Source organism: Poecile atricapillus, chromosome 9, assembly GCF_030490865.1.
Source record: "Poecile atricapillus isolate bPoeAtr1 chromosome 9, bPoeAtr1.hap1, whole genome shotgun sequence".
Taxonomy (NCBI): Eukaryota; Metazoa; Chordata; class Aves; order Passeriformes; family Paridae; genus Poecile; species Poecile atricapillus.
Genome location: NC_081257.1, coordinates 12,353,633 through 12,371,730, shown reverse-complemented (window position 1 = coordinate 12,371,730; position 18,098 = coordinate 12,353,633).

The window sequence follows — 18,098 nt, the reverse complement described above, 5'->3', positions numbered from 1 at the left end:
GATTCTTGACAGACTCACTCCCAAATCCACTCCTGTGGGTTTCAGATGAGATCCCCAGCCTCAGAAAGCTTGTCTTGCCCATCTGCCATACAGCACTCTGGAAACAGTGTCCGTGGGCTGCTAACAGAGATCTGTCTCGGTCTCCTGACAACAAAATGCCAGTTTCAGCTGTGTCCCCTCACTGCCCTCCCTTCACCAGTCCTGTCTGCCCAGGCTGTAACTCTCCAGTGGGACTCCTACCTAGTGATCTGCTGTCACGGCAGAATTCATGTGCTTTGTAGGATGAAACAACTTGCCAAAAAACACAGAAAAAGAACAATACAACGATAGCAAGTTCCCAAAGGTTAGGAGAGGCCAGAGGGTTTTTTCCATACAATCTTTTCTAAATTTTCCTGCTGGGCAAGGCAAAGCCTTTAAATGCACAGACAGGACCCCAGCTCCTGGTGGGCATAGGTAACACTGGAGGTACCCAGTGCCCTTGTGTGGGAAGGCACACCCTGGCACAGTGGCATCACCCACACATGGCCTTCTATTGGCACTATTGGGAGGCTGTGCTGGGAATCTGTCAGGCTGGTGGGCTGTGTTTGGGGCAGCAGACCGCAGCCAGAGTCAAAATCCAAACACACAAAGGTGTGGGTCAGCTCCTTACTCCTTCATCCCCTGTCAGAGCTGTGGTGCTTCGTGGTCCATCTCAGCTGCAGCTGAAGGCAGAAAGAGCCGTCAGTTTGAGTTTCCTCTTGTGCTCGTAGGCTGAGGCAGCCCTGTTCCTCAGAGCCTGATCTCCTGCAGCTTCACTGGCTGATTCTCCTTCTTTTGAGCCTCCCTTAGGCACTCCTTGGTGAATAAGCTCCTTTTTCCATCCCACAGGGCCAGGCAGTGGTACAAGGGCCATTTCAGCAGGCTGGACTAATTATCTCCATTTGTATTATTATTTGTGGAATGCTTACATTTATCATGGGGGTGCTTAGAGCCAGATCCCTGTGTCTGGGATTGCGCTTTCTGCTCCAGGTTGTGGCCAGAGACCTCAGTCTTGGTCGTGGCACCCAGACCTTGCCCCACAGCACTGCTCTCTGCCTTCTATACAGTCACAATTTCATGAGTTTGCCTTCAGCAAAACAGGCCCACCTCCCAGCATGCACAGTAGCATGACTAAGGGCTGAAAGTCCTCAAGTGAACATTTTGGGAACTTCCCAGGCTGGGTGATACAGGGCTTTGGCTGGTGTCCTGCAGATGCATGCCCCACCATACTACCCACCTGGTACTGCTGAAATGTCACCAGCACTGCTCAGTGCAGCACAGCAGTGCAGACTATTTAGGGCAGGGGTAAGTTAGTTCAGATATAAACATCAATCAAAATAAGCTTCTCCTTCAGCTGCTGTAAACCTGCCACCCCTGGCCTTTGAATGCCATTTTCACTTCTGTGGACACTTTGCACAGCCTGGTTTTGCCCAGAGGTACACCACAAATCCTGCTCCCACTTTTGTGGGATCAGGGCTGGTCTCAGAAGATCTTTTGGGAGGTGTCTGCAGGCAAGAGAAGGTCAAAAGCTTTATCTCAGCAGCTGCAGACATCCCTCATTGAGTCCCTCAGATAAAGAACTGGTTAAAATTTCTCATCCTCATTCAATATAATTCAATATTAATGCTTGCGAGACCAGTAAGTCCAATGAGAGAAATAAAAGCTGTCAGAAAAACTGCTCTCAAAAGCAATTGAGAGGGGATTGTCTGTATTTCACACATCACAGGGTGCCTTTTGTGCAGAAAGGAAAAGGCTTCTGATGCTTCACTCACTACAATCCATCTTGCTGCAGATGGGCCAGGTGTTGTCTGCAATACCTCCTTCCTTGCAGAAATCATGCGTAGCTCCAGCTTGTGACAGCACAGACTCACCAGCAGCTCTGTCCCCTGCCTGCCAAGCCTGAAGAAACCAAATAACCACAGGCTCAGGCTGCAGATGCTCCAGCACTAATGCCCCACTGAAGGAACCAAAGCCTCCCTCCTTTTCCCTTTCACCCTTCAGTGTGCCCCCAGAGGCAGTCCCCCCATTGCTCTTGCATTTTATCTCCTGTAGAGGAGCTTGGATGTGGGTTTCCTCCTTTCCCCTTGCCTGCTCCTCCTGTTGGTTTCTCCCTGAGCAGTCATGCACATTACTGCAGCCATCAAGGAGGAGATTATGCTGTTGAAGTCAGAACATAACCCCATGTACCTTTTAGCTTTGCAGATAAGCATTTTCATCCCACCTTGAAGGGGAAAACTCTGCCGGGATGGGGTAAACAAGGAGGTCTAGCTCATATGAAAATAAATCTAGATCTCTTTAGTCAGGGAAGAACAAAATCCTTCCCTTGAATGGATTTGTTCCCCCTGAAGAGCTGATGGTGCTGAAGGCAGAACAATACTGCAGGGCAGGCTGGCAGTGGCTGTGAGCTCCAGGACTACGAGTCCCCTTGGGACCATGGCCACGGAGGAAAGCTCAGTCTCATGTGATGGGCACCATGGAAGAATGGGCTGAACTACTGCAGATTCCACAGTTAGATCATGGGGCTTCCCAAGCAGATTGCTTAACTCACTAGCAGACCAGTCCCAAAAAAATGTTGTAACGTGTGTGTCCATGGCTGTGACTTGCACCCTCCTGTCCCTTGCTGAAAGCTCTCAGTCCTTTCCTACCACCCAGGTATGGTTTTCTCCACCAGCTTTCCCCACCAGCTCTCCATGGATAAGAATGCATGCCACAAGACCCACATGAGAGTTGGGAAGGATGGGGATGAGCAAAGCTGTCTCCCAGCTGGGGTGAACATGTTCCATCAGGTCTTCAGGACCCAGGGAGCTGGCAGCAGCAAGTGCTCCTGGCCCATTGCCCCTGCAGCAGCAGCACTCCAAGCAATGCCAAGTGGATAGACTGAATCAGCACTGATTGGGAATGTAATTTCTTGTGAATTCAGTCCTCCCATCTATCCCTTCCCTGCAGTTTCTCATGCTGCTTCAGGAACTCTTCCTCAGGCTATTTTTAGTACCTGGTTACATCACTGCCAGCATCTGCTGCTTTGAAACAGGCAGCGGCTGCAAACATCCAGGCATCAGCAACCGTGAGCTGTAAGGTTGTAAGGATGGGAGCTTTATCACTCAGCCAGCAGACAACCAGGCTGCACTAGGCAGCTGCTGGATGGAGCCCGTCAATCGTGTCCAGCAGACAGGAGGAGCACCCTGCCACAAGAGCCCCTGTTTCCCTCAGGACCGGGGGATGCTTTCTGACAGCACTGCCATTGCCTAGCTGTGCAATACCAAGCAAGTTAATTAATCCTCCGTGCTTCTCCTCTTTCCAAAGACAGCATTTATGCTGACCTACTTCTTATAGAGAAATTTGCAAAGGGTTTCAATGCCCGTGATGAGCAACTGGCACCAAAAGCACTAATTATGCCAGCTGTTCACAGAACCCAGACCACTGCTGAGCCAAAACAAGAACATCATGGCTCTGGAGCAAGTAAAAGAGAAAGCTGTTATGGCAGGGAAGTCATGATTTCCAGCCTGACAACTGGCTCGTGCTTTTGGGCTAGAGCAGTTCACGTGCTGACCAGCCACGTGGAAAGGTGGCTCAACTTGTAAGGTGGCACAAGCAGCCACGTGGCAAAGAGGAAACTTCACCTGTCACCTCTTTGCAAAGAGGACATGGGGGTCCCTGCAGCCCCTGGGTGGACAGCTGTGGGCAGCTTTCCCAGGGCAAGTGATACAGGCCTGGGGCAGCAAGGAGGGGCAGGGGATCTCCATCAAGCCATGGGCATGCCAGAGAGGCTGCAAATGCTTGGCATGCCTTCCCAGGCATGCTGATGCTGTCACAGTGTGTACCAGCACCTCTGGGGCCCTGCAGGGGCTGCCTGAGCCACAAGGTGTTTTAACCTCTCTCCTCCCCACCTCTCCATCTCAGAACTTCCCTGGTAGCCAGCTACAGAAATCTGTGCCAGAACCATAAACAGAAATTAGGAAATAAGGGGATCTAAGCTCTCAGCAGCCTTACCCCGGGGCATCCTGTCTCTAAAGTCATTCTCTGCCCTCCTCCTGCATCCCAGCTGGCCAAAATCCCTCTCCCAGAAGCATCTGGCCAGAACAAGGGCTGGAGCTCTTAAGGAGGAAATTCTGAGTTAAATTCCTTCCTCCCGAGTCATTCGCAGAAGGGAACAGCATGTTCTCCCAGAACAGGGATGACATCTTGCTGGCCTCCTGCTGCTCTCCAGCTGCCTGTCAGCACGGGGCTAAGGCTCTCCCAGTGAGGCAGCAGGAGGGGTTGGCCAACGGAGAAGGACTGGAGGGTGTATCATGGTATATCCTGGTGCCTCTGCCTGGGGAAGGGCTGGCAGGGGGTGCATTGTCAGCAGCACGGGGCAAATACCTCATCAGTGAAGCTCAGCATCCCCCAAAGGGGAGAGGCTATAGAAGGTCATCAGAGAATTGCAAAGATCCTCTCCATCTCCCAAAGGAAAAACAGGAGATTGCAGATTATGTGTGAGCCCAGAATAAAGCAATTATCACAAATTCACAGAATAATAGAATATCGCTGAGGGAGGGACCCACAAGGATCATCAAGTCCAACTCCTGATCTTGCACAGGACAACTCCAGAAAGTCACGCCATGTGCCTGTGCATTGGGCATTTTGTGATCTCTGGCAGCTTTGGTGCCATTACCACTTCCCTGGGGAGCCTGTTGCAGCTCCCAACCACCCTCTGCATGAAGAACCTTTTCCTAATATCCAACCTAAACCTCCCCTGACACAGTTCCATGCCATTCCCTTGGGTTCTGTCACTGGTCATCATAGAGAAGAGATCAGTGCCTGCCCCCCTGCTTCCCCTCAAGAGGAAGCTGTAGATCACAATGAAGTCCCCCTAGTCTCCTCTTCAGTTATTAGTAAGGGCTCAATAACCAAACCCAGAATTAAGCAGAAGAACTGAAGCCTCATCCAGTGCAAAACCACAGCTATGTGAAGGCTGTGAGCCCCATCCCAATTCATACCAAGTTCTTCTGAAATTCAGGAATACTGAAACAGTTAAAGCAGCCCAAGGAAGCTGTTCTGTATTTACATTGAGCTGCTTAAAAAGTAAACACGGCGTGAGGGTGTGCAGGCTTGCCAGCAGCTGTCACTGACCTCAAAATCAAAGATGCTGTGGGCTGATCCAAAGTAGGGCAGGATTCATAAGCTGAGTGAGTGCAGCAGCTGTGCTGGAGATGGGAGGAATGTGAGCTGTGTCTGGCATGGAGCAGGGCAGCTGCCCCCCTTCCTAGGCCAATCTGTCAGATGGGTCATGGAGATGATGAAGTTTTCTGAAAAAAATATATTCCTGATGATTTTCTCTGTCTCTCATCTCAGAGATGAGGCAAATGCTGCCCTGATCTGGGCAATCTGCGCAGGGATTATTAAACCAAACTGTATTTGGGCCAAGGTTAATGAGAGCCTGCAAAATCCTCCTGGCTGCTGTGTTTTGGTTCCCTCATTGCAAGCGGCTTGGCTCTGTGCCAGTGGGGAGGCACGGGGCCCGTGAGGTGCACACGTGCTGGGAGACACAGGGAGTCGAAGGGGCTGGCACTGGCTTTCCCATCCTTGGGAAGCTGACAAGAGGCTCACTTCATGCTTGCTTGTGAAGCCTATGGCACACCTCTGCTGACAACTGGCAGGGGGACACAATCTGTGTGGCTCAGCCGGAGCACACTCAGAGCGGCTCCAGTCCTATTTGCCCTATCCCCAGGCTTTTGGAGCACAGCTTGTGCCACCTTTCCATGGTTGATGCCACAGAATCAATCCACAGTCGATTAACATCATAGACAGAGCACCCACAACATGTGCAGGTTCCCATCCAGGAGAGTTTTCCTTCACCCTCTGCAGAGTCCCAAATCCTGCATCTCTACTTGGGCAGCTTCAAGGCAGCCTCACTCTTGGGGGCTGCCCTGGGGAGGATGGGAAAACACACTTAGGGTCTTTTGCCCCTTATTTAAGGTGAACAGAGAAGTTCTTCAAAGTGTGAATTTGTGGTTCTTCATTTTCCTGCCTTATCATATGAGGGCTTTGGAAAGGGTGAAGTGGGGACATCACAGCATGAGCTTACACATCCCTGCTCTGACAGACTCCTTATCACTGTAGCAGTTTCCAGCATCTCAGTTAAAACCAGTAAGTCTGCAACCATCAATGCAAAGAAAAACTAGGAACAATGGCACAGCAGTCATAAGGGCAATCAGGTTTTCTTCTTCTATCAGCTTGAGGCTTCCCAGAGCCTGGTGCCTAAATCTGCAGGAAACCCAGGCTCTCCAATCCCAGCCTCTTCCCCAGGGCTCTCACCAGGGTGCTTCCCCTCCAGTGCCAGCACCTTAATAAATACTGGTTGTTCCCATCAAATTTCTCTCACACTGGCTGGTGATGCCAGCCCTGCTGGAGAGTGATCAATTCACTGAGTCATGGAAATTCATTCAAAATCACCCCAGATCCATAGAGACAGGCTCCTTAAAGTGTCCTAGGAGGTTCAAGGCAGAGCTTCTGTGGTGGCCCATGGTCTGGAGATGCAGCACCATTCTTGATATATCAGCCATCTGCCCTCATCCTGCATGGCAGGTCCATGAAGAGCTACTGCAGTTGAGATAAGCAGAGCCCATACCCCATCTTCTGTCTCTTCAACATCCTCCCTTCAATAAGGCACAATTATGTTTACTTAAGAGCAAGGGTAATTAGCCACCCAAATGGTGACCAAGGAATGTGAGAATCACAATAGTCCTTATTATGGAATACATCCACTAAATGGAGATCATTGTTCTTCCTGGCCTTAGAAACCTGGCAGCACACCCCAGAACTTTCACCCACTTCGACTGGCATCAAAATCCCACAGGGAACTGGTATCCCTCAAGGACAGCACCGGGAAACAAGGATAGCTAGTCCACACTCTCTGTGGCAAGACCAGAGCAGGGCAAAGCCACCTGGTTGCCAACATTTCTGTTCAACATAGGAATCAGTACTAAAGGTTTCCCAACCCGGAAGATCGCTGTGCAAATTTGAATGCTGTAAATATTTGACTTTCATCTGCAATTTAACCCCGCCTGCATGCAGCTGAAAGTAATTTCTCAGTAAAAAGCTGACTTCACTGTGCCTCAGGCTAGGAGTTGCACTACCAACCCCCAAACTCTGCAGAGACTGCTATCAAGCAGACATCCCTGGCACCCCAGTGCTCATTGTCAAGGTCAGCTCAGTCCCTGCCATCATTTTCCATGTCCTTAAGTTCCCAGGTGTGGATTTGTGTTGAGCACAAGGAGACCAAAGGCCCCATAATTTCTGCTGACTCTGCCATCCTATCAGAGCTGCAGGCTTTGCTCATCCTGCTCTCCACCTTGCAGCCATGCTGAGGATATTTATGTCACTGGGCCACACTTGTGAGATGCTGGTGGTGTCATTCAGCTGCCTTTGGCGGACACAGCAGCCACCTGTGTTTACCCATTCCCATCTTGTGCTGGCACATACATGATTACAGCTTTCAGTTTGAGCCACCCATCTATTTATAGCAAACGCCTTTGAGCAATGTGCTGACGCTTCCTGGGAGTGTTGCTGTGCCAGGCCAGCCAGCCTGGCACCTCCTCGTCAGAGATGGCTGCATGGTGACTGTAGGTGCACCTACACAGCAAGAAAAGCTCCTATGATGGTCTCCCTGCCATCCATGACACACTTAAAAGGCTCTGAAGGCACGCTTGGGAAATACGCTGTGTTCTGCTAATATGCAACTGAAGCATAGAACACCAAGGGACTGCATTGTCTCTGTCCATCAGGACAGGGATCTGCCATGCTGCCCAGCTGCTCACAGCTGCTGTGGAGCAAGGTCACAGCCTGAACAGCTCTGCTCTGCAGTTCCAGGACAGTGGGAGCCAGGCAATGGGGCCTGACACACAGCAGAGGGAGTTTGGGGGTCAGTACTTGGAGGACAGAAGAGATGTGAGTGAGCAGCAGAAAGGGATGCTGTGATGAGATTTGGTCAGAAGTACCCTCAGAGCTATTGCCATCAAGAATAAAAGGAGGAGACAGCCCCAGACAAGCTCACCCACCCACTCCCGTTTCCAGAGCCATAACGAAATGTTACACAACCATTCCAGGAGGCTCTCTGCTGACGTCATGCCTGGGCAAGAAATGGTAAGAGCTGGGCACATGTAATCAGGAGCAAACCCTATTTATAGCACCATATAATAAGCTACATCTGAGAGAGAAGATGAAAGGGAAGATGAGTCAACAGGGTAAACGGGAATGAACTTTCCTCCTAGCGGGGCAGTCAGTTCATGTAATGAGAGACATTACTGGGAGAGCTCTCCCCAGCAGCATTACTTCCAGTGGATAAAGGCTGACAGCCATATCCTGCTCAGGACACATCCAACTCCCACAGAGGCAGCCCTCAATGCACCCCTGGGGAGAGAGGCAGGCAGCTATTCAGTTATGGTTCTTCAGCTTCATCCTGCTTACCAGCTCCTGGCTTTCTCCTTTCTGGAGGTGGGGAGAAGCTGGGGGCTTCAGCATGCCCTGACTCATCCTTCCTTGTGCACCCATGCCATTTGCAATGTGCCTGTGGGATTCTGTGACCTCATCCAGCCATCAAGAGCTCACACAAGGAGAGGGGACATCTAAGGAGGACCACATCTCAGGAGGGGGGATGTCTGCCCCTAATGCAGCATAACCAAGGTTAGCTCCAGAGAAAAGCAATCTTGAACTTGGCTGGTGGAGCATGTGCTCCAGTGAAGCAAGGGTTAACCATTGGCAAGGGTCCCCTTGGACACAGCCCTGGGGACCACGAAGTCCCCTCGCCAGTTCAGCAAGCAGTCCCTGCCCAGCCCAGTCACTCATAACATAACATGATGTTATTTTTAGCCTCCTCACTCAGCCTTTCATTCTAAAGCCACCCATGAGAAACATTTCCATTTTATCATGAAAACAACTCTGCTGCAAAAATAAATTATGATGACATCAAAGTGCTAAAATAAAAGGGGAAAAGAAAGACCTCCTTACACCAGGGAGCAAGGAGAGCAGAAGGGTGGCTCTGCTTCCTCCCAGCAGGATGGACACACAGAAATCTGAAGCTCTTTCAGAACAAAATAACAGTGCAGCAAATGAGAAAAACACGTTAAAATGAGAGAGGAGAGCTGCAGGATGAGTGGATACACTGGCAGCGATGCAATGAGCCATCATGGGGCAGATGGATCTCCTCCATCCAGGCTGGGGTGGCTATGCCTGGATTTCACCAGGTTGCATCCCAGGGTAAAGTCTGGGTGCACATTGCCCCAACTCTGAGTCCCCAAGAACTAATGAGCACCAGCCCTTGGCTCCTTGCACCTTTCCAGGTCATGTGGAAGATGCTCTAGTTAATGCCAGAACTTTTGCTAACCCATGGCAATAGGAATGCAATGTTTCTGGGGTGCAGGCATGCTGGGATCAAGGAAGGGGTGCAGCCAGCACTGTCATCCTGCTGCTGTGCCAGCTAACAGCATGTGCCACCTCCCTCACCTGGCAAAAACAGGAACACCCCAAGCATGGGCTGATGCTGGGGTCACCTCAACCTCTGTACAGTCCCCCATGCCTTGTACTGGAATGCTGGGGGATATCCTGGTGAGACCCTCTGTGTTCTTTCCCCATCCTTGAGACCCCAAGGAGCAGCTGCTGCACCACAAACAGCCATGCCATGCATACCAGTCCCAGGCCCCAACACCTGCCCATGCCAAGCTCAGGGCAGGCAGCAGAGATGCCCTTCTGCTCTCATGACAGCCACAGGCACCAGAGCCCTTAAATAAGGGCAGAGGAAGAGCCGAGAGCCTGACCTCCATTTAACACCACAGTGGGTGAAACCCAAACCTCAGCCCACAGTGTCCATTACCTAATTAATGGGTTATAATATGCCTGAGGAAATAAACCTTTCCCAACCCAGTGGCAAGGGCTCTTGCAGGAGAGAGGAGGCAACACACATGTCCCCACACCAGTATTCTCTTGTATACACAACTGGGCAGGAGCAAGTTCTGGGTTCAGCTGTGCTGATTTCAGCAATTCAAAGCCTTCAGCCCTCTGCAGAAACTGCAGGGGAAGAAATCCCTAGAGGATTAAGGCCCACTGCCTGGACCTCCAGGACATCTCCCACCACCCTCACAGCACAGGGAGGGGGAACAGACAAAATTGGCTGTCAGCTGCCAATGTTCTGGGGAGAAACCACACAGAAGCCACCCCCCTAGGCTGGTGACGCACAGAGCAAAGCCCAAACCGTCTGTCCCAGCACACTCACAGCTCTTCCCAGCGTGGGGTCCTGCATGCCCCAGCTAAGCAGCTAAGCAGGGACCATTTAATTGTGGTTTATGAGACATCCCACTGTGCTGATGCAGAGGGAGGCAATGGTGTCCCATACAGACTCGTGATCCCAACAGATGTGACATCACCTCCCTGCTGTGCAGCTCAGTGTGGACTGGGCTGTGCCTGCTTCTCTCAGGGCAGCTTGAGTCAAAGATGTAATGATTTTCCAGGAAAAATCCCTGCAATGCCCCTCCTCCACAGCCATCTGATGCTGGAGCCTGCCAATGGCTTCTCACAAGAACTCGCCTGCTCCAGGGTCCTCTGTCCTGGGCAGCCAGGTAGGGCTGAGTCAATTATTTTTGAAAAATGTTGCAGATTTACCTGGATGGGAAGTGCATGCTGAATTACCCTGGCTCCCTCCTTCCCCCTGCCCCACCTCTATGCATCAGGGCTGGCACCCCTCAGCTCCCTGTTTCTGTTAGCAATTAACTGTACTTAGTGGAAGGTCATTCCCCAGTCCAATTTCTCAAAGAAATTAAGAAAATGCCCATGTGTCATTACTGACAATGACATCAGCCTATGTTCACCCCAGAGGAGTAGGCTGGGGTGACAGAGGCATGGGCATCCATCCACCACATGTGGTGCAGCCTTGAAAAATGTCTATGATGAGACTGGTGAGGCACTGCTGAAGCTTGGCTGGTACGTCTGCACAGCTCTCCTGAAGCCCTCTACTTCAGAACTGTGCCAAAAAGAAAGTGAGAAACTGGCTTGGTTTTACTCTCCTTGCATTAAACAGACTCGCTATCTGGTTATTTTAAGAAGCTGGCATGGCCAGATGTACATGTACTTTCTTTGAAGTACTGAGCTGTGCCAGTTTCCCCTGAGCCATCCAGCCCTGTCATTAGCAGAGGTGCAGATGTGGGGTTTGTGGGTAGCTCTGTTTGCTTTGGGTGCCCTACCTGCTCCTGCATTCCTTGGTATCTGCTCCTGCAGCTCCAGCTGGATGCTTACCAGGGTGCAGCTACCCCTGAGGGGTTCTGACCTCCCTGGTGCCACATTCCCCTTTGCTCCAGTTGCAGATAATTTCAGACTATACTGGCTAAAAATATAGACAAGCAATTAATCCCTTTCTGAGAGGTGGGACATTCCCCTCTCTGCAGAAAACAGGTGAGGATGTGAAGCCAAACCATGCCAACATAAAGAATCCTGAGCAAGTAAGGTCTGACTGACAGGTCCTGACTGTCAAGGCAGCACATTTCTGCTGGTCAACACAGGGCTGAAGTTCACCCCTTCCCAAGACACGTCCTCTGTAGCTCAAGGTCATCTTTCACCAGATGGACCCCTGTCCCTGCATAGCCAAGGCTCAGCTCCACCCTTAACTGAGAAACAGCGATTTCTAGTGCTTGATGACATGGGGCTTCTGTGGCCTTTGGTGCTGGTACCCTGGTGTCCCACCATGCAGAGTTATTTTGTCCTGCTGACCATCGTGTCATTGAGTGCTGACCCCAGAGGCAAAATTTGAGTCGCTTTTGACCACAGGAAAGCTGCAATGGGGCTGGAGCTGAGCAAGGTCAAGCACCACACCTAATGGAGAATATCCCAGCAGCCACACAGATGCAGACCCAGAAAAGCTGCCGGCTTCCCTGTCCTGCCCCAGCAGGCTCGATTGGTCCCGTCCTCTTCAACACACTGCAGGGGCTTCTGTCAGTGTTTTGCAGCACTGGAGAGTCCCTCAGCTCCTAGCAGAGTTGGCACTGGTGGCATATCCCAGATCCCCCTCAGAGCACATAGAAACTCGGCAGAACAGGTTTGCAGCCCAGGACAGTCCGTGCTGTTCCCACAGCAGGTACGGATGTCGCACCCTCCTCCCGGCTGCCCGAACATCGCCGCTCTCATTAACGCGGCTGCTGTTCCCATCCGGCTGCCTGCGGTCACACCTCCGTGGGCGGCACGGTGACACGCCGGAGGCCTTTCCGCACCTTGTGGTGACGCTCAGCATCGGTCGGAGGTGGCACTTTCTGCCACCTCACCTGGCAGCGTGGGGAGCTGGAGCCGCCTCCCCTGCAGCTCGGCTGCCTGCTCTGCAGCACGCAGCAGCACTGCCCAGCTCTGGGCATCCCTGCCTGCATGGGACACACAAAGGACCTGCAGCACAAACACAGCTGAAGGGGATGTCCTGTAGCCCAGCTCTGGGCATCCCTGCCTGCATGGGACACACAAAGGGCCTGCAGCACAAACACAGCTGAAGGGGATGTCCTGCAGCGGCGGCACCTGGAGCCCTTCCCACAGCATGTCTGCTGCCAGGCCAGGGGTATCACCTCCCCACATGCTCTTGCAGCCTTTGCAAGGGGGTCCCCAGGGTGTGCTGACCCCCAAGTTACTGCTACCGAGGGTGGTGACACGTTACCAGTGCTAACATCCATGCTGGGGACAACAACAGTCATTTAGGGTATCATGAGAGTGGTGGGAGGTGGCACTTCTCTTCCTGCAGCTCTGGCCACACACATGAGTTTTGGGGGGGTCTGTGGGTCTCCTCCCCACATGGCCCATTTGGGTCCCAAGCTTCAGTCCCGAGCACAGTGGGCAGACACACAGACATACAAACCCCCTGAACAGCACACAAGCAGATCCCCTCCCTGCCAGCACCCCAGCCCTGCCCACCCAGGATGGAGGTTGGACCTGGCTGCAGGGCTCAGCACGGAGTGAATTATCCTTTATTGCACAACGTTGGAGCACAGCGGGTTTCCTCCCTCCTGCTGCCCTGGATTTCACCCCTCCCTCCCAGGCCTGCCCCAGCTCCTCCAGCTCCAGCTCATTGGCGTCCCTGGCTCTATTTTAGCGCACGAGACCAGTTGTTTCCCTGTCAGACGTTCATGTTTTTATTTCCCTTTCGGCTTCCCAAATTAGCACGGACAGGCTCCTGCACTGTTTGCCTTGGAAGAAGATGCGTTGCCACAAATTATTTTTGATTAAGGTAAACAAAACCTCTCCTCTCTTTTTTTAACCCTGTCGTCTTTGATGTTGGTGGCTAATTTCAGTGCTCAGAGAAGCGAGCGCAAGGGCACTGGCTGGGGCCCAGCACAAGGCACTGGGAACACTGTGGGCTCCCTGCCCTGCCACTTCTGCAAAGCCAGCCTTTCTGCAAAGGGCTGCTTTTGACCCTGAGCCCCAGACCAGCCCCAAGGTGTTGTATCACTTCAACAGCAGCACCTACACCTCTGGTTTCCAACCCTGCTGTCCAGGGGCACAGCAGCTGGTGCAGTACCAGCCTGCTCTGTCCCTCCTGCACTGCTGCTGCATGTGCCTGCTGGTGCCAAGGACAAGAGCCAGGCTCCCCACTGGCACACTGCAGATCACTGCATCATTTCCCTCACCCAGCATGCCACCACACGCATTTTCCAATCTGGAGCAGCTGGGGAGAGAGACAAATGGCTGCCACTGCCATCAGGCATCACGCAGCCAGGCCAGAGGAAACCACACCTTGGAGATGGTGTAAAATGTGCCAGCTTGACATTGCTGCCAGGTGATGTGTATGAGGACAGAGGGCCGTGTTGTGAGGGGACAGCACCCATTCCCAGCAGGTACATGCAGTTGCAAAAGAAGGGATTTGTCCCAGTTTGGCTGTTCTAATTGACTAAGCCAAGACATTAACTGGTGTAACGATTTCTTCCTAACCTGGACGGAACAGTGCAGATTCCTATGCCAAATGCCCAGTTAGTTGCTCACCCTCTTCACTGACCCAGCCAGCCCTACTACGTTCCTCTCAGACAGTTTCTTTTGCTGCCTTCATCCCAAAAATCCTCTGCATTTGCAGCTGGGAGAACGCACATCTCCCTGGGGATGGGGAAGGTTGGCACAGGGGAGCAGCAAATTCTGGGGTGAAAGTATTAAATTATAGGGTGCAAGGAGCCCACCCTTGGTGACCATGGAGGACCACAGGGGCTGCAGCAAGCCCTGGAGGGTGCAGCATGGCACAGCACATCAGTGTGGGTGAGGCCACAGGCAGGAGGAGGCTGGGCAGCCCCTCTGGGCCAGGCCCTGCAGCTGTCACAGTGCCAGAGGATTTTTGGGTAACACATTGGGCAAGGCCCCATGTCAGAGAGGGCGCATGGGGTAGTGTTTATCCAGCTATTTCTGGTACCTGTTTTGCAATGGGACAGAGCCTCTGCACCTATTGGCACGCAGCTACCTTGGGGGCACAGCCCTTCTCAGCATGGCCAGCATGGGGGGGCCAAAGCAGCAGCTTTGCAGCCTGCTGCAGAGACCCCCTCTTGCAGGGGGGTCAGCCCCCAGCAGGGAACAACAGTGCCCCCACAGTGCTCCACACCCTGCAACCCACCTCGACATATGCATGGCTATTTATAGCTGGGACTGATGTTGATTTGGATCAAGTGGAAGATAACAAGGTTATTTTTAGGTTTATCTCTCAGCTTGTGAAGGGAAATAGGCTTTGCTGGCTCAGACAGGAGCTGCCCAACCTGTCGAGGCACAGTCAGGTTCTGGGACAAGTGACCCCAATGGCGGGGTTGGAGAAGGGACACACTCCAGATACAATGAGGGCACAGAGAAGGCAGTAGAAGGGGCCTTGATGCACTGGTTTCCATCCTGTGCCACCCCGCCTGCCACCTTCATCGAGGGAGCAGCAGCATGGAGACCCCACATCTCCACAATCTCAGGTCTCGAAGAAACCAGAGCCCACCATGTCTGTGCCCCTCAAGCCCCTCTATCTCTCCTGACAGGGTGGGCAGGTGCCCAAAGGGATCCTGTCCCTCCCAGTATGGCCATCCCCTCACTGGGACAGCACGCTGGCACTGCACATTCTTCTGGGAAGGTGGTTTCAAACCAAGAGCTCCAGCTTGGCAACATCCAACTGCCAAATCTGTTCCTTTAATTACAGAGTCCTCACACTGGGCTGAGAGGCATCTAAAAATATCAAAAATACTAACTCATCCTGTAAGGCGGCATTTAGCAGAGAGAGCCACCAGAAAAAAACAAAGCAACAGCAAGGGAGGCTTTTTCCATTGGGAAAGCTCATGGAATCACCATGTTCTCCTCTAAAATGCTCTGGTGAAACCACAGCTTTGGAGGGGGGCAGACAGCTTCTCTATGGCTGCACATTCCCTTTGCTTCAGGCTCCCTGCATGAACCCTGGGGGCACAGAGGGGCACAGCAGGACAGGGTCTGAGAGAAGCAAGAGGATGCCACAGGTCAGGCCAGACTCATTCCACAGGGTGCCAGAGCCTGTAATGCCATAATATCTTATATTCGCTTTTAGATTTTATATTTCCTTTCTGATTATGCAGAGGTGATGATGTGATTTGGTTTGGCCACATATAAAATGATTCCAGCATCAACTGCCTCAGGCAGTGACCTGTCTCATATGCTGCCAGCCCTACATCTGAGACAGGGTAAAGCAGCGGGCAGTTGCAAATAAACTTTCAAAAAGGCAATTTCTGAACAATTCTAACACCACATGGTGCCATTCAGCCCAGCCTGTGGTAACAGGATTGCTTTGCAAGTGCTTGGAGAGGTTTAATGGTCAAAATTTGGTCATGCTGAAGGCACACTGGCAGGGCTGCAGGGGGATGGGTGTCCAGCACCAGGTCTTGGGTGTTGTCAGCTCTGGCATGGGACCTGGATTTACTTTAGGGCAGATTTCTGAAGGATATGGTGATCACTAGGATGGGAGGTGGCACAGAGCCTGGAAACGGGGTACCAGCTGGAAACTGGTGACAAAGCTGGAAGAGTCACTGCAGCTGCAGTAATGGTCCCAGGAGACTGATCCCCAATGACTAAATCTTACACAAACTGCTTCTGATTTCCCCAAAAGAACTCAGAGAACCTCATTTCTGCTGGTATCTGGAAGGGAAACAGGGAGGCCCTGGTCTCACCACTCACCAGCCTTTGTCCTTCCACAAAGGGAAGGGGACAGGACACCAGCTGTCCTCAGCACACGGAGAGGTGTGCGTATGGTGGGACCAAGCTTTGACCACAAACATGCTGCAGAGGAGTGCCAGTGTCACATCCCATCCCTGCAGCCTGGGGCTCAAGGGCACATCCCAGGAGAGATCCTGGCTGTAGTTCAGTTTTTGATTTATGGCAGCTTTTATCAAGAAAGCTTGCTGTGCTCTTTATAATGGGGAAAATACAGATAGGACTGTACAAAGGTTTCTGCCACTCTTTCAGTGCCTCCCAGCACCACCAGTGGAGGCTGGCACTTTCCAGGGCTACTTTCACACTCAGCTTTCTAAACGTTTGTGCTCTCCAGAGCAGTGTGACATTCCCATCCCAGGAGCTGGCTGATGCCACTGCAGTAGTTTGCTCCTTTCCTGGGGATCCCTCAGTTTCTTGGAGCAATGTGAATAACTCCAGCTGGACCCACTGGCACAGTCAAGAACCTTCCTGGGTGTAGGAACAACTCACAACCCCAATGCTGACACACAGAATTTTAAACATGTTTTAAAATTAAAAAATGTTCCCGCCTGTGCAGCCCTGAGCAGGCAGGAGGGTGGTTCCTGGGCACACTGCCTGTCAGCTCTTGGTGGCCTTTTGCACAGCAGCCTCCCTCGGTCATCAGGGCAAGATATCAGGCTCCCTGTTTCCCTGCCTGGCACAGGATTGCACCCAGGAGATCTGGAACTGACCTCGATCTGATCTTTGGCAGGCACGTTGCTCACTCAATTAAAGGCAAACCCAGAGGGAGCAGTGTCCCTGGGCTGTGGTGAAGTCAAGTGACAAGTGGTTTGTGGCATGTCCAGCACGAGGGCACAGTCACGTGGCTCCTGGGGACCCTAGGGATGACCTAAATAACAGCTTGAGAAAGCTTTTTGCGGACAGCTACTCACTGCCTCATCTGATCCACCCTTCCCAACCCAGCCATGGACACCTCCCAGGTGCTGCCTTACACTGGTGGGCCACTGGCATGGTGGGAAGGGTTGGAGGCAGTGAGAGGAGAGCACTCCTTCCCCATGGCACCCACCCAAGAGCCAGGGAGAGCACCTGGCCCATCTCACCGCCCCTCAGTGCCAGCCACACGTGGGTCACTCTCCACAGCTGGTGATGCCACCAGCTCTTGGTGCCCAGCACATGGGGATGGGGAGAGCCTTGCCCTATGCCCCACTGGTGACAGAGCACCCCAACCCAGGGATGGCACATGTGCCAATGGCACCATGAGCATGTGGGCTTCATCCCTCAAGGGCCAGGCTGCCAGGCTCCTGCCAGCATTAGCAGCTTCTCCAGGGGTTCTTCTTCCAAATGCTGCCCGTGCCCTGATGCCCTCTGAGCCATGGACAGCATGTCAGCTGCACAGCTCGTGCTCTGGCCTCTGGGTTTTGCAACCTTTCCCTGCTTTCCCCCTCCACACCACAAACAGCTTCAGCTTGGGAAGTTCAGTGCCCACACCCTACATCCCTGTGCCTGCTCTGGGAGCCACAAGCAGAAATACAGTGAGATCAGGTGTACACATACAGAAAATGCCTGAAATCCAGTAAATATGGGTCTTGCTAGAAAGATGCTGGTTAGAGCACAGTGCTGTGCCTTTCTCTTGTTCCCGGCTTCACCTCAGGACCAGCGAGGAGAGGACCAAACTGGAAGTGGGGAGTAGGGAAGTGGCATTTGGCAGGTTTCAGAGCACAGTGGAGCTCACATCTCAGTCCTGTCTGGCCAGGAGCCTGAAGCCCCACAGGCAGGGCTCATGTGGGGCTCTACACTAGTGGGATGAGATCAGCTGTTCCTTGCCTCCAACACAAGGTCTGGAGCAGGGGTGTTGGTACCCAAAGCCCAGGGCCCTGTGTGTGTAGGGGATGGATGAGTGGGCTTGTACCCTG